The following is a 23019-nucleotide window of genomic DNA, read 5'->3' as shown; positions in this document are numbered from 1 at the left end:
CACATCAGCTTTCTAGTGACATGCATAAAATAGTTGGAAGACGATAGGAGAATATTAACACTAATGCCAGGAATGACTATAAACTTAGCCATCCAGTCATTGACTTTTACTTTCAAGGTTGTATTCTACTTGATTCTCAGAGGTCATGTATTCCAATGGAAGGGGAAAAAATATACATAAACCAAACTGCTGGAAAAGAAAATAATTAGAAGTCAGAACTGAGCACAACACCCGAAAGCTAGGAAACGTTATCAGCTGTGCTGCCATGCTGTGTCCCCTGCAAGCTCCAACATAATGGTTTTGCACTCTATACAGGACTGAAGTAATGCTAGGTGAGAGACAGATACCAAGTTCCCATCACTAAATTGAAGAACCTCACAATCTGCAATCCAAAAACACAAACATTGAGAAAGCTTGGCATTATTACTAGAAGTTAAGGTGGTTTATTTCTAAGTGCAGTCAGTTGAAATACTTAGCAAACAGTTCAAAAAGATAAGTTACAATAAAGCATAGTATGCTGTAAAAAAGTTAAGATTACTACAGTTCTTCAAGAATTTATTTCTATGTGTTCTCAAAAAGTGTATTCAGTTTCTCCAGTGTACTATATCTAAGACTGAATGAGTAGAAAGAGAGGCTAAACAAAATAACATGGGCACTTGTAGTCCAATTTTCTATTCAGATTGTTGAAAAATATAGCAATGTCAGGTTATTTATATGATATTTTTAAACATTAAACATGCCGGTATAAACTAACTATTAATTCATCAGAAAAACATGTTCTGTAAGTCAGCTATATGCAGAGAGAGTTATACAGTGTATGCCATCTCATGTTTCATTCATTGCATAAATTATTAATGCAGAAAAAGTCCAAAGGTCCTTAATGGTGTTTACATTTCTTCAGCAACATTACAAGGTGTTGTAGCCTTCCAAAGAACACACATTATAAATAACCACAACACTGAAGAAGTGATGTCTGTATAACAAAATGCATATGTAATACATTTATACATGGTAATTTAAGGTAAATAATTTATTAATGCTTAAGTGGTGAATTGGCTCTGTCTCTGTCTCTGTTGCTTACCACTCAATGACTATAAAATCACTTTTGGATGAAATACTGCCCATATACATTTGTTAATGTCTTTTCTAAGTAGTTAAGTATTTCTTCTGACCTGCAGTATACTGCACATTCTTGTCAATTCAGTAATAATTCCAATAATGTCGAAATTCCTGCAACATCTGAATTACCAGTTGTCTGCAGGCAGTAATCAATATATCTTCTAGCAACAAAAGCAATTTTTGTAGGACCCATTTCATGAGAATATTGACATAAATTCATTTGAATAATTTAAATCTAATTGTCCAGAATGTAATATCTGGTAAATTAATGAGAGTAAGCTACCTGCATATTTTATTGGTTTACAAGTTGAATAACACTGATGCTTTGTAGAAGGAACAAAATAAGCACCATATTTTTGTTGCTGATAATTTATATTCTGAAATGCAACCAATTTCAGTTCATCTGTATTTATCTGTTATAGTCAACAGTAGGTATTAAAGTGTTTTATTTTACAGGATAATGTTAGTAATAATGCTTTTACTGTGTTGTTCTGTTTCAAAAATATGTAATTTGTGCAGTCTCTACTCAGTGGTAAATGCACTTTGGACTATAACAAAAAAGAAACGACAGAACTAATCTGACAAACAATCATAATTAATTCACACAAATGTAACAAATATTTTTGTTTAATGAAGTCCACCTCCCGTAAGTACTAACTTTCTTAAAAGGACATGTTCCCAATTAATGTATACTCTATCTTTCAACTCAAGAAATTAACTATGTACGAAAGCATAAATAATGATCTTTACCCTAGCTAAGATAGTCATGCTGAAGTACAATAACATTTAAAAACTTGTGATGAAACAAAGATAAACAGAAATAATGCAATATGCTTTCAGTTCCAGAATTTAGATAGTTAATTGTCGAGTACCTCCTTGATGGTTTAATTGCATTGCCTTTTCATTGTCTTCAGTCAGGAGCTGAATCTGGTTTAATTGCTGGTTTAGATGATAAGGTATATATTTCTCAAAATTGTATTTCTGGGAGAAGGGCCACAGTCTAAAGACTTCTTTATTATAGCAATAACCCACGCCTGGGTGTGGGTAATGCTGGATTTACCCACGGTTAGCGTGGTTTGGTCCCGAGGGCGAAGCCCGAGGGACCAAACAAAGCCAACCGTGGGTAAATACAGCATTACCCACACCCAGAAGTGGGTTATTGCTATTATACCATGACATTATTTAAGAAAGGAAACTATTACTTTTCTTAAATAATGGCATAGTATAATGCCTGTTTACTGCCCTTCCGCAGATGTCTGGCATCCGCGGCAGTTCTGATGTACCGCGCGCCTGAGCAGTACATCAGAGCTGTGGGCAAAAGCAACGGAAAAAGCAAGATCTCCGTTGCTTATTTTAAAGCTGTCTCGCTATGTTAAACCCATTTAACATAGCGAGACAGTGTTTTAAAAGTAGAGTTATACTAATGGAAAAAAGCCCAGGCGACTGGACCTTTTTCCATTAGTATAACTCGATTTACAATGTGCACGCTGGCCAATCAGCGTGCACGTTTTGGGGGGGTCATGGTATAATATAGTTTTTTGTTCAGTTCAGGGAGTCTCTGTCTACAGTATTTTTGTCTTGTCCTCTTTGCAATGCAATGTCTTTATTTTGCTGCCTCCATTCTTCTTTTCCTTCTAAAAAGCTTTTCTGGTCAACACTGAAATATTATTTGGACTGTATTGTGTAGCTGGTATCTGCTTCAGACAGAAAACATTCTATCATGGGAATAATGTATGAATGTGGTGTGATACATGACATTTTTGTCCGTAGGTCCATATGACATCCTCAGAAAATATTGTGGTTTTAATATTGTTTCACTGTGAGATGTTTTATCATAGTTACTTTTTGGATACACTAGGTCTGTTTCCATTCTTCACTGATGCATAGCATCTATTACTGTTGCAACAATATTATTGAAATAGGAAGCTTTGATCTTTGTAACTCATCAAAATCTGAGCAGGAGACATGCCCTGTTGTTCTAGAATATTACTACTAAGGTCCAACAGTGAGAGGTGGCAGTCCTTGCCATCTAGAATACATTTATTATGAGATTTTTGTTTTTACTATTTGAGTAATAATCACAATACCCATTTTTTAAACAGGTAGGCCCACTGGACCCACATTCCCTTTTCAAGGGCAACACAGTAGCAACATCTGGTTAAGTAACTTGCTCAAGATCACACAGTAGGCAAATAAGAGAGAGAATCAGACTCTTTAACTCAGGGACTACAGCTTGCAGCCTTAACGCTCTGTGCCATTTGACAGATGAGAGCTTTTTCTTAACTTATCCAGTTGACTTCAGATATTTTGTGTTTGTAATAATGTAAAAAAAATCCTGTTCTAAATCAAATTTCTGATATTTTGCATTCCCATATTGTAGCCATTTTTATAAACAGCCATCAATGGTTATCTCATGCTTAGCATAAATCACTTGCATAACAGTAACCACAGTCTTACTTACCACATTTTTCAGTTTTAACGCATTACATCCATGTGACACCTCCAGGTGCATCTGCAGTTAACTCCTACTGTCACCTCTAGGCATCAAATATTGCTTGTTCATATTTGAATCAATAATTCCAAAACCATGCTATGTATAATGTTTTTAAAAGATTTTGTTGTAAAGCTTACACAATAGCAAACTCAACTGCATTAATATTTGACCTCTGTCTGGTGCAGGCAAATAGATATTAACTGTTGTTTTTATGATATTAAATTTATATAGGTATAATTTCCACATTTTTCTAAATATTTCAGCAACCAAGTAACACAAACAGAACTCCTTAGTCTCATATGAAAGCTCTCACCTAGATGAATAAAATGATTCTGACAGTATATGTGCAACTTGAGTGGTTGTTGAGATACTGTATGTTGTTTACAAAACATTACAAACGTAATAGTTACTGTGAGTTATAAAATTCAGTTTAAGACCTAGAACCTAAAGAATCCTACTACTATAAAAATAGTTTGTGCTGAAGAGTTTGCCATTCATACTTCTTTCATAATCCCTATAGTTCCAGAGAAGTGAACATTTGAAATGTGAGGATATTATTTGATTCTGTCAAAAGGCTTAGGCTCTGCCCACTGGAAGTTACAGTGAAAATTTCCCGAGTGCCATTGGAGTGAATGAATAAATATCTCGAGGCATTTGACTTGTAGCCAATAAAACATGCACTATATGTCTTGAGACTTGAACAGATGTACTGCAGCCCTTAGTAGGGACAGTCTGACATTTCAGTGGCATCGAGGTACAGTGTCTTGTAATATATCACATATTGAGCAGAACCTGCCGGCCTCCTTCATTTGAGTGGACTTCCAGGCCAAAATATAACATTCCTCTGCTTACTTTTTGCACATTGCAATACATATATTTGTCTCATGAATTGTGGCCTGCATCTATTTTCTTACATGTGTGACACAACTGTCTTAGTACTTTTGAACAATAGTCTATTAACTTAACACTGGTCATCATGGAAAGTAAAAATATAGCTGAATGGTCACAAGGCATTTACTCTTCCCTTCTGCTCATTGCTTATTGTACCTGTTTCATTGCTTTATCAGTATCAGCTTTTGAATTCTATCAATTTATTTCCTGATACTAGCAAACATTGAGTTGTTGACCTGACTTTGAGATCTCATTTAACAAGTCTTAATTGGTTTCCTTCAAGTACGCTCAGCTCAGAGTATCAGTAATTTGCATTTACTTTCCAGGTTTTTATGACATACTAATAAACTTCTGGAGACTCAGTACTATTTTCTGTAGTCTTTGTAGTCTCAGTGGTGCATGATCCAATTATTTTTGAAAGATAATGTGAAGTGACTTATGATCCACTTCATCTAACATTTTAAACCCACATATATATTTACAAAATTTGTAACAACCAAATAAAATAGTCAATAACTCTTTTTCTCTTTTTGTATATTGTTTTCGTACATCAGTCGGTATTCTATACCTGTATGTTACAGGAAGTCTATGTTTTTAAGATTCCGAACTCTAGGCTGGACAGACTGACATCCACTTGCAAATCAGCTGGATTGTCGATGTTACAATATATTCAGTTTTGGGCTCCTGCAAGACTTCTTTGTTTAACTTCATTCAGATTTCAAAGTTGTTTGCTTTTTTGAGTTCCTAAAGCCATTCTACATTTTCTACAGCTATTATCGCTAATGACACTGACAATACTGATGTCAGATATTGACATATTGGACCATACCCAAGAACCTTTGTAATGTATCCTTATCTTTGGGATGTTCTGTCCACACCAGTACCTTGACTTTTTCAGTTACTGGGCTTTATTCTATGCTCCATGAGCATGTGTCCCATATACTTTATAGAATTCAAACCTCATTGCTATTTCTTTACCTTCAACTTCACATTATTGTAGCTGTATCTCTCTCTGAAAACACTGACAATCTGAGGTCATGCTATATCACTGCAGCTCCTTTTGCAGCTCCTTTTACATTCAATACACCATCCAAGTTTTTAAATATTTCCCTCCAGACATTAGTTTGCTTTGGTGTTATACTGGTATTGTTTTTGGCCATTGCTCAGAACTCCTAATAACGGTCATCTCATGTTCATTTAAAATATTTAAAATATACATAGTAAAGTCATTATGAATGTATAGTTCATACTGGCTGAGCTTCTGCACATCCCTGGCTCAATTCATACTTTGGTTTCAGTTTCAAGCATTTTACATGAATAACCACACATTTATGCTCAGTCACCATGATTTTTTTCTCTGTCTGTCTGTTTTTATTCTCTTAGCATATTATGTTGGAGCTTTTCTCCCCGGGCCTCTACTGAAAATGGATATGTATCCAGCTAGACCAGCCCGGTCAACAAATGTAAAATAAAATAAAATAAATAAATAAAATATTTATTCTAACCAGCCACAGTTCTTCAGAAGTTGCCCTGTCTAACATAAAGGTCTGTTGCAATGCTACTATTTGAAACAGTACACACACATACACATTTAATTTCTCCCCTTAGGGAAGAATTTATGCCTAAATACATCAAGAAAGCAAACAGAGAGCTGTACAGATTGCCCTCCAGGTCCGAAGCCCTAAACAGGAATTAATTTAAAATATTGCATTCTGCTCCAGTGTGTAGTTTAAATGTAATCATTTTGACATTAATTAGTAACTTTTCTAATCAATGACTTTTATTCTCACTTTAATGGAAATTCTATTCTTACTCTGCAAGTATCAATCGTGTCTACAAACTATTCCTTTTCAAACCATGAGCTTGTCTTGTTTTCACAAGTCACTTTAACAAATTACTTGTAAAACTTTGTGTCCCCTGAAGCCAATTTCCTGTCAGAATTTATACATTTTATCCACATGGTTAACATTTCCATACATTTCACAAGTGCTCCTGTAAACAGAACAAGCTCTCCCATCATAAATATAGCCATATTTCTTGCACACAGGTTGTACTTTGCTAGTAAGCAATGGATGCTTAAGTTCTATGGCTTGTCACTTTATTGTCTTGTTGAGTCCCTTTCAGTTTTCTTAACACACAGTCCTCATTTTTCTCAAATCATTTTCTCACCTTTATTGAATTTATGTTGCATACTTCTATCTCTTCAATCAACTCTTTCATCTATTTGTTGGTCTGTATATATCTATTCCTTTTCCAAGTCACATGCTTTGCCATCAACAGTTTGCTCCTCTCTTCATAAGTTTGAATGATACAAAAATTCCTTCATAAGTGACTCAAGCAGATTTCTAAATGAATAGTCTTCAGCTTTATATCTTAGTTCAGTCATTCAAGAATGAATACTTTCATGCAAATCCTGATTTCTTACAAAAAGTACATGTCCAACAGAGGGCGGATTTGTATTAGGTTCACAATACTATTAAATCTTTTGCTACATCATGGTTAAATTATTCTTTGGTCCATAAGAGGCTTGATTTTTTTCATTATCTCTTCAACACTTTAAAGATATATGAACTTCTGCTATGGACACCACAATTTGCAACAGTGTTGAGAGGTAGGAACAGAAAAGATGAAAATCGGTTTAGTAATATTAGAGAGATGTTAATTAACAGGTTAATTTCAGTACATGTCCCCCTTCAAAAAAAAAAAAAACAGCAAAGTAATGTGTATGACAGCAAGAAAAACAAAAACAAAAAAAAAATGATAAACAATTCACATCTCTCACTGTAAAATGTCAAATTGTTCAGATTAGAGTATGTTTAAAACTGGAGGCCTTTTTTTTTTTAAAACATAGTGTCAAAATGAGACAGTTTAGAAGACAGCAAAATTAAAAAAAAATGGTAAATGAGAATATTTCAAGTCTGTGAATTTCTTCTTGTTTATATCAACCTTTGCTTTGCTGTAATGCTTGGAATAACAACTTTGCCCACTACATCTACCCTGTACCTCTATTCCACCCCACTAACTACTTTTGATTACAGCAAGCTCTGATGCTTCTATGCCTATCTACTTATTATACAGCAGTAACTTCTTACTGTAACAATTGTTAATGACTGCTATTTACTTTACAGATGGCAAAGAGGCTAGTTGTCTACTGAATGTACTATGCTCTTCATCTGTAACTATGTTTGTAATATTTTAATTGCTATGTTCTTCATCTGTAACTATGTCTGTAATATTTTAACTGTGGAGCTTTTCTCCCCAGGCCTCCACTGAAAATGGACCTGCGTCCAGTCGGACATTCCCAGTCAACAAATGTAAATAAAAAAATAAATAATAAATAAAAAACAAAAGTTTCACCTTTTAAAAGTAAATATCAGTTTCAGTCCTGATTTAAAAATAGCACACTACATTGTTCTGGCAGTTAGTATAGATTAAAGCTATTCTCTATCAATAAGCTACTTCCTGTAGTCTAGAGTAAAGATTTCATTTTCTTTCACCTCCATCTGCCTACAGTGCGCTCTTTGCAAGTGACAAAACCAGACAGTACTCCAAGATTGCCCCTGTAACAAATGCATTTAAGTCTAGTTGGCTTACCCAGTTAATAAATGTACAAAAAATAAATATATGATCTTGGTATTTACAAGTGTCTGTCAGTGAGTGCAAAAGTCTTATGCATGTTTATTTTGAACTTAATGTCAGTCTACAGACTATGCATGCCTGCTGGTATTCTATTATTATTATTTTAATTTAAAACGTGTTTGCCAGAGTACAGCACTAATCACAAGGGATTAATTTCTAAAATTACAAAGAAAGTCAGAATTACACTGAGTGAGAGACATCAGGGGTATAATGAAAATACACATCTGGAAAATTCAATTTTCAGTCAACAAAATGTATACTAATATATATCACTAACAACAAAACATACACATCTTATTTTGCAAGAGAAGTGTCTGTACAATAATTGCAGCTTTGTGTTGTCTAAGTGGGAAAGATAAGCTAGCTGAGTGAAGTGAAGAATGTTAGACTTTTTCAGTTGTTAGAAAAAGTTATGTTAAAGGAGAACCTCACTTATAGACTTAAAAATACATATGTTTATTTCATCATGGTTTGGTGTTTCTCTCATTTTAACACCACTCTGGGACTACTTACAGTTTTTTAAATATTTTTATATGTAATTTCTGAGTCTGACCTCATGGGGTCTAGCATCTTGAAGTGATCCTGATCGATTAGTCTGCCTCTAGGTATCCCACAATGCAGTCCTTGTCTATAAAAAATGACATCATGCAGGGGTATTGTTAAAGCTCCTGTCACTGCATTGATTTTACATTCATACACTGCTGTCTTTCAGTTAGTTAGTTTTAAGTAACATTTCATGCCATTTGATGACTACTTAAAACACAAACAGTGCAAATGCCACAGAACATACTTTTAAAGTACCTTTTACTGCTCCTTCTTTTTAGAATCTCTAAATTGCAGACTTTTGTGAATCCTGAATTATACTACTTTGACTCATCTCTCATCCCCCTTGCTGTATTGTTGTTTCTTCATAGCAGGGACTATAAATAAGGAGAAAAATGACAGAAGTTGAGCATTTAATAATAAAATCCTGTTATTGCCCCTTAAGCAACAAATTATGTGGGTGAGCTTTATAAATTTGTGTAATAAACATGCTATACAAAGGACAGTAAAAGTGTTATTAGTAGGAGAGAGAGAGAGCGACAGACAGTGAATTATATATGCCAGATTAGGAAATATAGTTGTCTTAGAGGAAATGACTTTTTGCTGATGAGTGGGCCTTTATCTGAGTCTTAACTTTAGGATAATGCGACATGTTTTTCTTTGCTGGAAAATACTTTCCCAGAGTTTTGAAATTTGCAAAAAGAAGCAGTGATCTGCACAATAGAGTTTAGCTTTGGGGTGCTGCAGTATGGGGATGGAGTGGTTGTGGTTTCTTATGCTGTAGGGGGAATGCTGTCTTATTAGTTTAGCTGCTAATGGACAAAATATCTGGTTAACAATGCATTTTAGTAGTTGGGATCCTGTGAAAAGGTCAACCATTTGTTGAACAGGCAGACATTTTCTTTCTTCAGTGTTTTACAATGCTGTTCATTTTTATGGAACTGGATAATACATTTACAAAATGTATTGTGTATTATTAGTTATTAGTTACTTATAATGATTAGCTATTAATTACGGTTAGTAATAGTAGTGCCTATTGCGATATATACTGCATCACAGAAACAACTTAAACATGTTTGCAAAATATTCTGGAAAATATATATTGGTGACTTTTTTTATATATATATAAAGGCATACATAGTGTACACCTTTGTATGCTGTGTTTGATTTGTATGCCTGTATCTGTGGATGAGATAGCAAATTTCTACTGACAGAGAAGGTAAGATCAGTATATATATATATATATATATATATATATATATATATATATATAGTGTTTTGAGTTTCACTCTAGTCTTATATTCAGCAATTTCACTCAAATGACATTCACTTTCCAATTGTATTGTTTTATTTTTTCATTTTAACACATAAACCACTTTTTTTCCCATTCATGTTACATGCTAAGACTGCAATTATAAATTAAAGCATTTCTTTACGAGAGTAAGCTTGTCCAGCAATAAAAAAGTTTGACAACTTTTTCAAATTCTTGTTGGCTATATCATAATTCTCACTCTTAAATGATTGTGAACCTAAACAGTTTATGATGTTCAGTGACTCACAACTCTCTCTCTCAGTCTCATTTATTTTGAGTATACAGGAATTCCCTATCTGTGTCTCTGGGCTTGTTTCAGAATGTCTTGCTTCAGACTCCACTGGATTCTCTGGCTTTGGACCAACTCTTACCTGGATATCAGGTTTCCCCTGTATAACTCGTAGGGGCTAGGTGCTTGTCTGCTCCCCTCTTCGGTACCTCTGCAGTGAGAGGAAAATAACTCTGTCACATTCAAATTCCATTCTCTTTTTTGTAACTGAGTTATATCGACTCAAATTGTGGACCATGTCATTGCATGTCATTTTCTTTCTGGATCCAATCTGAATCATATTATTGAATGACAGGTCTTTCAACTCGACTTTACCACTCTCCCCCTCTCTATATATACATATATCTGTCTATCTATATAGACAGATTTATGTATGTGTGTGTGTGTGTGTGTGTGTGTGTGTGTGTGTGTGTGTGTGTGTGTGTGTGTGTGTGTGTGTGTGTGTGTATATATATATATATATATATATATATGTATGAATATGTGTGTGGACACACACATATATGTAAAATACATATAACAAATATGTGTGTGCTTAGTTCTCACTCAGTGAGATATGTTCTGGACATGCATTGGATTTTTCACTGAAAATAATTCATATACTTGACCCTTAGATAAAATAAATATAATACCAACTTCTAAACTCGCAAACTGACATGTTTCTGAAAAATGCATTTACTAACTTTGTATAGGATGCAATGGCTCTCACACTGTCTGAGAGTTTTTAATAAATGTTTCTAGATTTATTCTGGATTTATACTTTTCTGACAGTATATTCAATGGGACTCTGGGGGAAACTTGTCAACCTGTATTCTAGGGTTAGCCCCATAGTTTGACAATATTAAAAAAAAAACAAATTAACTGGCCAGTACACACATTTTTGATAAACTATTCTGTTTTATTATATTATAACAACCATTCTGCAGAACAAGCTGATATACTAAATAGTTTAAATGTTGCACTGTTACTCTAAATGTTGATGAAAGCGCTTTATCAATTAATTAATTCATCTCAGTGACTGCACACAGTGAAGAAGAAACTAGCAAAAGAAATGAGACAAAAAATTCTTAGACTAAGACAGCAACATTCCTGGATCTCTAACTAAAGTTTCTCTGAAGACTCTCTAGTTATCTAAATTATATTTAATTATTAAATCTTTCATTTTTAATGAGACATTTAAAATTTGTATGAATGGCTGTGCAGTCCAACACATGTAATCAAGTCATGCACCGAGTCCATACATTCCTGTCTGTGCATTTATGACATACTTGAGTCATGGATGTTTTGTTTTTCCCCTTATGTACAATTTTTTATGCATCCCACATACTGCATCTGCAGAAGCTAAGAGAAATGCCAACTCCTCTAGTGAACATTAACAAAACAAAAATAACATTTGGACCAAATCCAAAATTAAGCTTGATAGTTACCGTAAAGAAATATCAGCTAAGTCATCCAGTTATTATGATGTTCTTGTTTTTATCATTAAGCAAAATGGCCTCATTATCATAAATTTCTTGCTTAATGGTACAGTCAGCCAGGACAGGGTATATAGCAGAAGATTTCCATTTCCAGATAATGGCTTTTTGTACTAGGTTAATAAGCATCAGTAACCTTATTTTATGCTTTTTGAAGGCTATCTCAGGCAGTTGCCCTATAAACAAAGTGAAACATTTAACACAGCTTTTCAGACCACTAAATGTTAAAGGCACGATGTAGCTCCCATTTAAAGAAGTCTGAAACTTAGAAACATCAGGAGACATGCAACAAATCCCCCTTTCCCCATACAGCTATCTATCTATCTATACTAGTAATCACAGGAAATGCTGTAAATAATACAAATGCCAAAACTCCACAGCAGTGTAGAAAAGAAAGCCAGTAAGGTCCATACAGCTGTAGGCAAAGACAAAGCCAAGCCAAACCAAATATTGTATAAAGTTTAATACAATGCCATACAATTAGAACGATACCCAACACTCACTCAGTTTTTCAATATTCCTTTAAAGTTAGTTATAGGAGAGGTGCTAACCTTAAAAACTTGTCTGAGAATGCATCACAAGTTAATAACTTCACACAGCACAATAATAAGGGTACTTTCAGATGTGGCAGTTGTGCACAGTGTTGGATGGTGGTCAATAACAGTGAGTTATTTTTACCAAGTTTGGATAAGTTTATTCCTACTAATGGACACCACAATTGTGTCTCTAAAAGAATAGTATACATGGCATTTTGTACCATCTATTATGCATTCTGTATAGGCAAGTCTGACCCCAGGATTCATAGGTTCATACTAGGCTATCTGCCCTAGGGCATTTATAAGCCTAGCCAGAGTTGTGTGGCTTTCACCACCCCTTAGGTTGAAGAATACTATACCCATTAGTTTGCCATGTCTCTGTCCAGCAGTGATACAGAGATGATCCCCGGGGTAAACTTACGATCTCCCATCCACTGGTCAAGATTCCTCTTGAACAGAGCCAGCGAGGTGCTCTGTCTCACATGGACCGGGATTCTGTTCCACAGCATAGGGAGTCTCTGGGTGATGAATCTGTCCCTCCAGCACATCCTATTTATATCCATGTTGAGGTTTAAGTCTCTTGCTCTTGTGGCTCTGGTGGATTTGGATTTTTTGAGGTGGAGCATGTCCATTAATTCCGAGTTGGACATGGCCTTGTATGTCAGGCACAGGTCACCTCTGAGCAAACGGTATGCGACTGAATAGAGCTGGAGTTTCTTCAGTCAGGCAGCATATGGCATATTTTTAAACCCATTTATCCTTTTGGTGAGGAACTTTTGGGGTCTTTCCAATTACTGCAGGTGTCGGGTAAGATACATTCCGAATGGGGCATTGTACTCAATCATTGGTCTGATAAGTGAAGAGTACAGGGGAACAATGACCTCCCTTGATCTGGATGTGAATCCCTTCATAATCAGGTGGGCAATGTAGAAGGTCCTCCTAACCACTTTGGCAATGTGAGTGTCAAAAGAAAGGTTACTGTCAACTTGGGTCCCCAGGTCCCTGATAACCTCTTCTGTGCTTAATGGATTGCCACCTATGTGGTAACTTGGGGTTACCTTGTTTTTACCAAAGGGTATGACTATACATTTTTGGCGTTTAGCTTAAGGCCATGGCTCTGGCACCAGTTATCCATTTCTATGAGACCTCTCTGAAGGATATCTATGTCTGATGGATTTTCAACTATGGCGCCCAGTTTGCAGTCATCTGCAAACTTTGTCAGCCACAATCCTCCTATGTTTGCCTGCACTTCTGAAAAGTAGATGCCGAACAAGAGTGGGCCCAGGACTGAGCCCTGTGGGACACCGCTTGTGACCGGCTTGAGTCTGACATGGCACCAGCAACTCTAACCCTGTGGGTTCTGTTCTTGAGCCAGTTTGCAACCCATCTTGTGACATATGGGTTTACATTTAAGCTGGTGAGCTTTTCTATGATACCCGAGTGGGGTATTGTGTCGAAAGCTTTTGCAAGGTCAAGGTAGGCTGTGTGAACTGCCTTACCCTCATCAATGGTCTTGGTGACTGTTTCAAAAAAGTCGACCAAGTTCAAGAGGCATGATCTGCCCTTGACAAAGCCGAATTGGGTAGGATCCAATGTCTGTAGGTCCCCTATGTCTTTATTTATGAGTTCCATTATGATCCTCTCCATAGCTTTGCAGACCAGGCTTGTTAAGCTTATGGGGCGGTAATTACCAGGGTCCATAGAAGCACCGCCTTTGTGGAGTGGGACCACAGTTGCCGTACGCTACTCTTTGGGTATGTATCCTGTGGTAAGGCTAAGATTAAACAGCAGCCTTATGTGTGGGTTTAGTTCCTCATTGAGTTCATGTAGCACACAGCCGGGGACACCATCCGGTCCCATTGATGCTGTGTTTTTAGCTTTAGAGAGAGCAGCTCTCACCTGGGCATTTGAGATGATTGGGAGGCTACACTCTGCTGGGATAGATATTTCTCCTTTTGGGGGGGGGGAAGAAATTTTCACTGAACCTGTCTGCCAGTATGTTTGCAATGTCTGTGGGTTCAGTGATTTTTGTATCATTTTGGACTAATTCTGAGCATATCTGGGAGTTTCCACCCAGATTTCTAACATAGCTAAAGAAGGCCTTATGATTGTCTTTTGAGTCCTTGGTGATTTTTCTCTCAAAGTTGGCCTTGGATGATTTTATGAGTGATCGTAGTTTTTACTAGTATTGATCAGAGATGTCTTCCCTTTTAGGGATTTTGCTCTATCTTGTAGTAGCTTTCTCCTCTTGTTGTAAAGTTTGTTTATGGCTGGGGTCCACCAGATCGGGCGCTTGCCTTTGGTGGAAAGGGTTTTGATTTTATTTGGGATTGCTTGATCCATGCAATCCTGGAGGTGCTCGTAGAAAGCATTTGTAAGGGATTCAGCAGCGTGGGTTGTGATTTCCAATGGCTCAGGGGCCTTGAAGGATACCACACCAGTCTTAAGAAGTGTGAAGTTGGCTTTTGAGAAGTTCTTCACTGTGGTCTTTTTTGTTGGGGTTGGAGGCGGGATGTGGATCTCCAGTGAGATTAGTTTATGGTCTGATCTCACCAATGAGGGATATACTTCCGTTGTGGAGCATTTTGTCCCCATGTTTGTGATGATCAGGTCTAGTATATTTTCACCTCTTGTGGGAATGGTGACAAGTTGTTCCATAGCATTTGAGTTTATGAACTCCAGGAACCTTTGGGCTAGGGTATTGGGGCTTGAGTAATGTTCCCAGTCTATGTTTGGGTAGTTGAAGTCACCCAATATGATGGTGTTTGGAGAGACATTTATACTCTCCAGTGTCTTCAGGAAGGCTGTGTGGGGTTCCTGAGTTTGAGAGGGTGGCCTGTAACATGCTACAAACTGTAGAGCAGTTTTGCCTATGGTTAATTGCACCTGAATGGTCTCTGATGCTTCGTGAGTTGCCACCAGCCTGGAGGTGTGGGTATCCTTGATGAATATGGATACACCCCCTCCTTTTGTGGTACGGTCCAGGTTTTGGGGCCAGAACGCATGATATGAGGTAAAACCTGATAGTGCCGGGGTGCTCTCAGGAGCCTTGAACCAGGTTTCAGTCACAGCACAGACATCGATGTTCTCCATACTGAGGAGGGCTTTGAGGGCATGCATCTTGAGATTTAGACTTCTGGCATTGAGCAGCATTACCCTTAGTTTTTTTCCATTATTGTTTTCTAGGGCGGTGGGTTTAGAATTTGAGCCTTGTCTAAAAAAGGCACTATGAGGATGGCAAGAGCCTTTGCCAATATCCGGAAACCCAGGGGTGACAGGTGCAAGCCGTCCCTTGCGATGCAGCGTGGCTTGTCAAGCATGTCATTCCAGGCAGACAGACAGTGGATCCCCTTAGAATGACACCAGAAATTAAGCCAATTATTAAAACTGATCATTTTGTCTCTGTATTGTGGCATCATTCTTGGTGAAGGTAGGATACTGCTCAGGGTCAGGGTCATATCAACCTGGGCTACATAATTTGAGAGCTCCTTTATGTCTCTTTTCACGTAGTCCAGGGAGGTACGTCTCAGGTCATTCACACCGGCATGGACAATGACTGAGTCATACTTGTACTTGCTGTGGAGTGACCTGAGTGCTTGTGTTATGTGGCGGATTCTAGCGCCCGACAGGCAGCTTACTGTGACCCTCTCCTTGTTCATTCTGGTGAGTGGGACGTCAGTGTGTCTGACTATGGAGTCACCTATGACAAGTGTGTCTGGCATTGTGTTTGGCCTTAAGGGCTGTGACTGATTTGCACACTGACTTTGTGATCTATGTGTTGCTTGTGTTATGTCATGAGGTGGCAGTTGTTTGGGTGTCTGCTTTGGAGGCCTCTGCTGTTTTGGTAGATTTTTGATCAGTGCCTCCGAGTATGTCTTTGTGTGTTTATGCGTTTGATTTGTAGTTGTGATAGTTCTATGTGAGACTGGGTTTATGGTGTGTGTGGTTACCTTCTCCTCCTGTCTGGTTTTGCCAGTCCTGAGTTGAGAGAGCTCAGCCTCCAGTTTGGCTATATAGTTGCATCTCTCGCATGTATTTGTGTTTTGTGGGAGGAGGAGAGGGTTGTCTGTGTACATGAGGCAATTGTAACATTGCCTCAATATTCCCAGATTCACCAGCTGGGCAGGAGAGGATGCTAGCAACTGACCCTTTGACATGCTAGAAGAAATGAAAAAGTTTGCTGTGTAACTGAGTCAGAAAGGACCTATAGGGAAGTGGGTACTCAAGGGGGTTTTAAGCTAGTGAAGTACTTTGTATAATATAGAAGTGCTTTACCTGACTAAAACATGCTTTAGGAACAAGTGCTGAGCTTTACAGATAGAGAATAGACTGTTTAGATTACAAGTAGAGCAGTTCTAAGGGAAAAAATGAAGAGTAGACTTTACAGAGCCAGAAATAGTTTAACCTTGTTTAACCGGTGCTGCCCGATGGTGCTCTAGTGGCAACTTCGCGCTAAATGCAGAAAAGGCAATAAGTCAGTAGTACAGGCTAGCACACTTTAGTGGGCAGCCAAACAATTAAATTAAACAGCAAACAAACACTTTTCGACTTGAATTAGACTAATTTCGACTAAAATGTACTTTTAAGTGCAGATAATAAAAATGCAGTAAATAACTATGAAAACAGTTAAAGCTTGCTCTAGGTAAGCAGTAGAAGGTAAAACAAATATAAAAAACAGCAGGATACTTAATCAGGAAAGCAGTCACTTTTTTTCAGTTCTCTGTAGCCAGGAAGACTCAACAGGACCACTTGGAGCTGTGTCTGAGCAATATGGCTTTAAAAAAATGCCAGAGGCAGATTTTAACCAGGGAACTTCAAAAGAAATAGAAATGGTCAAAAATGACCAATTACTACAGCTTCTTGTGCTGAGGTCACTTCCCTCAAGGACAGGTAGGCTATTCAAGGCTCCCCACTCCCACTGGTGAGCTAAGAAACTTCCTTCTATCCAAGTAAGGCAAAGCCCGATTTCCCGTGCAGTAACAGTGTAGGAGCTCCTGCATGGAAAATGGCCACCAAGCGATCCAGGAAAGTACTGTTTTCACATGCATTAGCATCCCTACACTGTTTCTGCATGGAAAACCAGCAAATATGCAAATCACCTCATTTGCTGGTGAAAAACATGCAAATGAGGTGATTTTGCAATTTACCAAGCTGCACGAACTCTTTATAAGAACAGTGTCAATGCAGAAATGTATTTGGCTAGTAACCGAATACTTTTCTGCATCTGACAAAATGGAGGCATGACAGCTCATGTAAAAGCATGTGTTATGTTTAATACATATGCCGATGGCCAAATATAAGGCCATTGGCATTAAAAACTGATTATGCTTTTTAAAATTAAACTTTTTTGTTTGGCCGATCTTAGATGTTTACACTTAGGGCAGCAGTGCACAAATGAGATTGTGCTGAAATGGGAATAGTTAATTTTAAGTGAGTTCTACATTTTGCCATTATGGTCAATGGCATGCAGAATGTAAACAATACCTGGGAGCAGTGGTTGTCAAGAGGAAAGGGTCTATTTAAGTATAGTAGCAACCTACACACTGGGGTATGGAAATGAGGGGAGTTATACTGAATCACAGATTTCTTCAAAGTGTCAGCTTGTACCTAACCGTGTAGGTATAGGAATACAGCAGTGCCAGTCTAAGAGCTGAATGACTTCATAAGGGGGTGTGTCATGCTTGCTGTAAGCTCATTGGAGCTGTGTGGCTCGTGTTTGCCCTTTGCTAAGCACAACTAAGGAAGGGGGTGTGTCTGAGGCTGTATTGTCTTATTCAATGAAATGCAGAGCATGTTCACGTCCAGGGAGGGCCATTTCTGCTTAAAAGTGCTTACAGTGGGTAAACAGGTGTGCACGGTGTGCAGCAGGCCTAAAAAAAAAAAACACAGGAAATAGCAGAACTGCTTACATTTGAGCAGCGGGTATGCACGGCATGCCTTGGGGCTTAATAGGAAGGAAGTGGCAAGGGGAACCAGCAGTAGGAAGGCAATCAAGGAGAACTATCATAGCTGGCAGGTGAAATGTATCAGAATCAGCCAATTACACAAGAAGCAGCCCAGCATACAACTATAAAGTATGCAAACACCTTTCAGTCTGTTTTTTCCCAGAAACTCTACACCACCTGTGTACACAGACAGGGAAATTTTACCTGGCAAAACTAACAAAATGTTAGGGGCTGCTGTCACTCTCATACATCAATATGTGCAAGAGGCTGAGGGTGGTGAGGATGTGAATGTTGATGACCATCCCACAGTGAGGAGGAGAAGAGTGTACAGACCTGGGGTAACCTACCAGGGGCTACACATGAAATGGAGATAATGGAGTGCTATAGGGTGGACAGGGACATTCTACAGCAAATTGTTGAGTTTTGATAGCACCGCCTCACACACAGAACCAACAGAGGGGAATCCATACCAGTGGATACCAAGGTATGTGTAGGCCTAAGAATACTAGCCACAGGTACCTTCCAAAGGCCAACTGGGGATATCATGGGGATCTCACAGGCATCAGCATCAAGGGTACTCCACCAGTTCCTGGATGCCATGTCAGCATATGTCAGTGAGCACATTCCTCAATACCCGTGAGGCATTGACCAGCAATATTCATCTCTTCCACCAAATAGCAGAATACCCTGAGGTAGTGGGTGTTATAGACTGCATGCTCATACACATCAAAACTCCTCCCGGTGAGTGGGGAAGGATCTACATAAATCACAAGGGCTTCCTCTCCATCTACTGCCAGGTTGTGCATAATGTCCAGGGCATTATCTTGAATGTGTGTGCTGGCAGCCCAAGAAGCTATCATGACTCCCACATCTGGCATATGACACAACTGTACCAATCATTTGCCAGTGGGGACATCCCATATGACCATGCTGGCTAAGCACTGGGGCTGTGGCTGATGACTCCCTTCAGAAATGCACACACACCTGAACAAGAACACCATAATGAGACACATACACAAACCAGAATCATTATAGAGTGTGTGTTTGGGATGCTCAAGTCATGGATCCGCTGCCTGGACATACCCAGTGGAGCCTTGCAGTACTCTCCAGCTACATGTACACAAATGTTCATAGTATGTGCCATGCTACACAATATGATCCTGTGGAAACAGCTGCAGCAGGAACAACACGGGGCAGGGCCACACAGCCCCCCACTATTGCCAAGGCCAGCACAGGCACAGAGTGACTTGAAGAAGGAACATCCTGAACCTGCCCCTGTAGGCAGAAGGAGGCGTGCCCAGTATGCCCTGGCCGTGGCAAAGATGCAACGCATAGCACATTGCACTGACACAGTAGGGACCCAGGGAATGCACCTCTCTCTGACTCGCACATACAGTAAAAGAGATGCCAAACATGACACTACCTGTGCTTTACCATGTATAAGTAATTTACTATGTACATCTGACATAGTCAGCCCTCCAGCACCATCCTCAATACTGGCACAGCCACAAAGTAAGTAACCCTTCCTAGCAATTTCTGAATGGAGTAGTATGTTATGATAGTTGTATGTATGGTATAGATGCAAGCATGCAAAGGAATTGGGTGGCTGAACGGGATGGCAGCAAATACTGGACACATATATGGGCAGCATGAAATCCATAACAAATACTGGTGTCAGCATACTAGGCAGTACTAGACAAGGTGACAAATCCCACTGCAGTACATTGGTGGCCCAAATAATTGTGTGTATCCATAGGACACACACATGCATGTCAGTGATGCTGACATACCCACCACCAGCCTCAGGTAGCACGACAGGTCTAGATGACCATTAAGAAAAGCTGGGCTAAGGCCTCCAATTGATGGCAGTGGTGCTCAGCCCCCCCACACACACCTACACAGACAGACTACAACAGGTCTGGCAGTTGTATGTTAGTTCTGAAGGGTAAGAAGTCTGAAACTGAAATGTAGGTCAATAAAACGTAAGATCTGTACTCTACTGATATGCCTCCAGTCTGCATGATAGGTCAGAATAGAATATGAAATGGAAGCCAACAGAGTACCTGAAATACCAGTACAGTCATGGCAAATGTTTAAAGTTTTCAGGTGTGCCCCCCACAATCCTATTTAGAAATGCAGTAACATGTAAGTGTGAGGAGTAATATCAGTGGAGCACAGATTACCTGAGTTGGCCCAGCCTACAGGATGGATTGCTGCATGTGTACAATATGCAGTGGTATGTGTGTTATGTTGTGTGTTCAGTATTGTCTGGAAGTGGTCAGCATGTAGGCATGGATTGTTGTGTCTTGGTGGCCTCCTGGCAGTACTGTGGCTGACAGGATCATGTTCTGACAACTGCAGCGCCAACCACAATTCTTCTCAGCAATACCCATGTCAGCAGTCATCCATACTCACTGTCCAGATGTCAAAATCTGTCACTGTCTGAAAGATGGACATACCCTGAATGTGGACACATGCATACACACAGTACACAGGTGAAAGTACCCTAGACAGAGTACTTAAAATTTAACTGTCATCTGCACACACCTTTGGAATTGTACATACAGCTTAGCAGCACATTAGTTGTCAGTGTAGTATAGACAACTGGTATAGTCTGGACAATCACTGGCAGACCACAAAAGGCACAGTTATGAAGTAATGAAAGACTGCTAATGTCCCTGCACAAGGCAGCATAAGGGGAATGTCCCAGGTATATCTGTGTGTCAGCTGCAAGTAGCTTCCATACCACACACATACTCAGCTCACTCCACTATCAGCCATAGGTTTATCACAGGTCATATCTTTGCTGTTGGGAATGAGTTCAGTATGACCCCACATCTGTATTGGGATACCCACAGAATGCAGCATGCTGAATAGGTCTCCTATGCAGGTGTGTCCCTAGATGTAAGCAGCACGCTGCCTGCATCCAGACTAGTGGATCAATATGGAGAGGAAGTATTGCCATTAACACCTCGCACACTTACCCTGTCACCCTAGGGGAATCCACCGGCTCGCATCCTGGGAATGTAGGAGTGACAGAATGCATTGGCCTGCTAGAGATGGCCTGCATCACTACAGAATGGCCTACAGTCCTCTGTCAAAGGCCTGTGCCTCACCCATAGTGCCAGTTATGGTATATCATGGGGTTCTCACTAACAAGCAAACATAGTCACCAGAACACAAATGCAAGGCCATGTTGACAAATCACAGTAGCATACTCCCCATGTCCTACTGCATGAACTGTGGACCAATCCATAAATACCGCTGGGATGAAGGGTCAACTATAGGGATACTTCTCAGATATTGCTTGCATAATGTTAGTAAGAGGATAGAATAACAGAGGGGGGTGTAGAAGCATGGACGTCATGGAGTGTGCGAAGTCTGAAACTCTAATGTGTGCCCATACTACCCCTGCCTGCAAACCCAGGAATGGGTGGCTACAAACCTGCTCATAAACCACAATGTGAAGGGGAATTGACCACATATATGAGCCCTGCCTCTGGGTAATCTGGGTGAATCTGTACAGCTGAGAGGTATGGCCACAGCAGTATATGGCCACTCTGTTAAGTCGATATATGTACAATAAAGGGATCCTCAGCCACCATACTACCAAAGTGCTGGACCATTTACACAGACCCATCAGCAAGTGTCTGTAGCTACCCCCCCCCCCCCCAGAATGTCAGGAGTGTGCAAGAATGCGTAGGCTGCAGACCACAATACTGGACTCAGCTGCATTCATTTTGTATTTCCCCCTAAATAACTGTGAGAAATTAATCTTATCTGTCAGTAGTTGATGACATAATACATCGCAGTGTAAAACAGTACATATGTCTGAATATCTCTGCTAACACTAACCATGTAACACGAGCAGCACACACAGCAATACTTACAGTATCCCCCCCATCTTTTGCCCATTGTGACTCCATATTGTCAACCTATGTACAGATATCCTGCAGAAACAGGTTGCTAGCTGTAGGTGTAGAACACCAAATCCTGGACTGGAGTACAACCCTAGCTGGAATGGATGCACACACTCAATACAGAAGGTCATACTGTGCATGCTCCTACACTTAGAGAAATGAAGCCCATGTCTAACAACACAGTGGACTATACATATCTGTTATCTGCAGATGTCTTTGCACACACACCAAATTGCACATCAATTATGCTTCATACACACATTGGATAGGAATACTCACACATATTTAAGGCCAGCAGACTATAATATGTCAAACATGCACACACAGAAATGTGGTGAGAGAGACATACAGTGACAGAGAGCATGCCATTATGAGAGCTGTCCCACCCACTACACATCCAATTGGCCTATATCACATGATGTGCTGATGTCAATCACTGTAGACATTTCTTTTGGTAGCCCTCAGCCCTATAGTGTCTGTGGTGCTTGTGATAACTGTATAACATGATAGTACAAATAGGTATTCATGTAGCATTTGCAAACTCAGTCCTGTCAAATGTGAAGTTGTGTATGAGTGAATGTGTGTGCGTGTGTGTGTGTTTCCAGAGGAATGATTTATGGCCCATTCACACAAACTGCACTTCCCATTGCCCAAGTTACCACCCCTGCTGATGTCAGTCACCTTGAAATAACCCCTTGGGCAAGTCACATCCCTATAAGCTATGTGGCTCTTGTAATAACTGCGTAATACTGTAGTGTAGTAAACTAGTTAGGTAGGAATTCTAATCCCAGACATGGCAACTGTTAAACTGTGTGTGTGTGTGTGTGTGTGTGTGTGTGTGTGTGTGTGTGTGTGT

Source organism: Protopterus annectens, chromosome 6.part0, assembly GCF_019279795.1.
Source record: "Protopterus annectens isolate FY-2018-M chromosome 6.part0, PAN1.0, whole genome shotgun sequence".
NCBI lineage: Eukaryota > Metazoa > Chordata > Ceratodontiformes > Protopteridae > Protopterus > Protopterus annectens.
Note: the sequence above shows the minus strand (reverse complement) of the source record.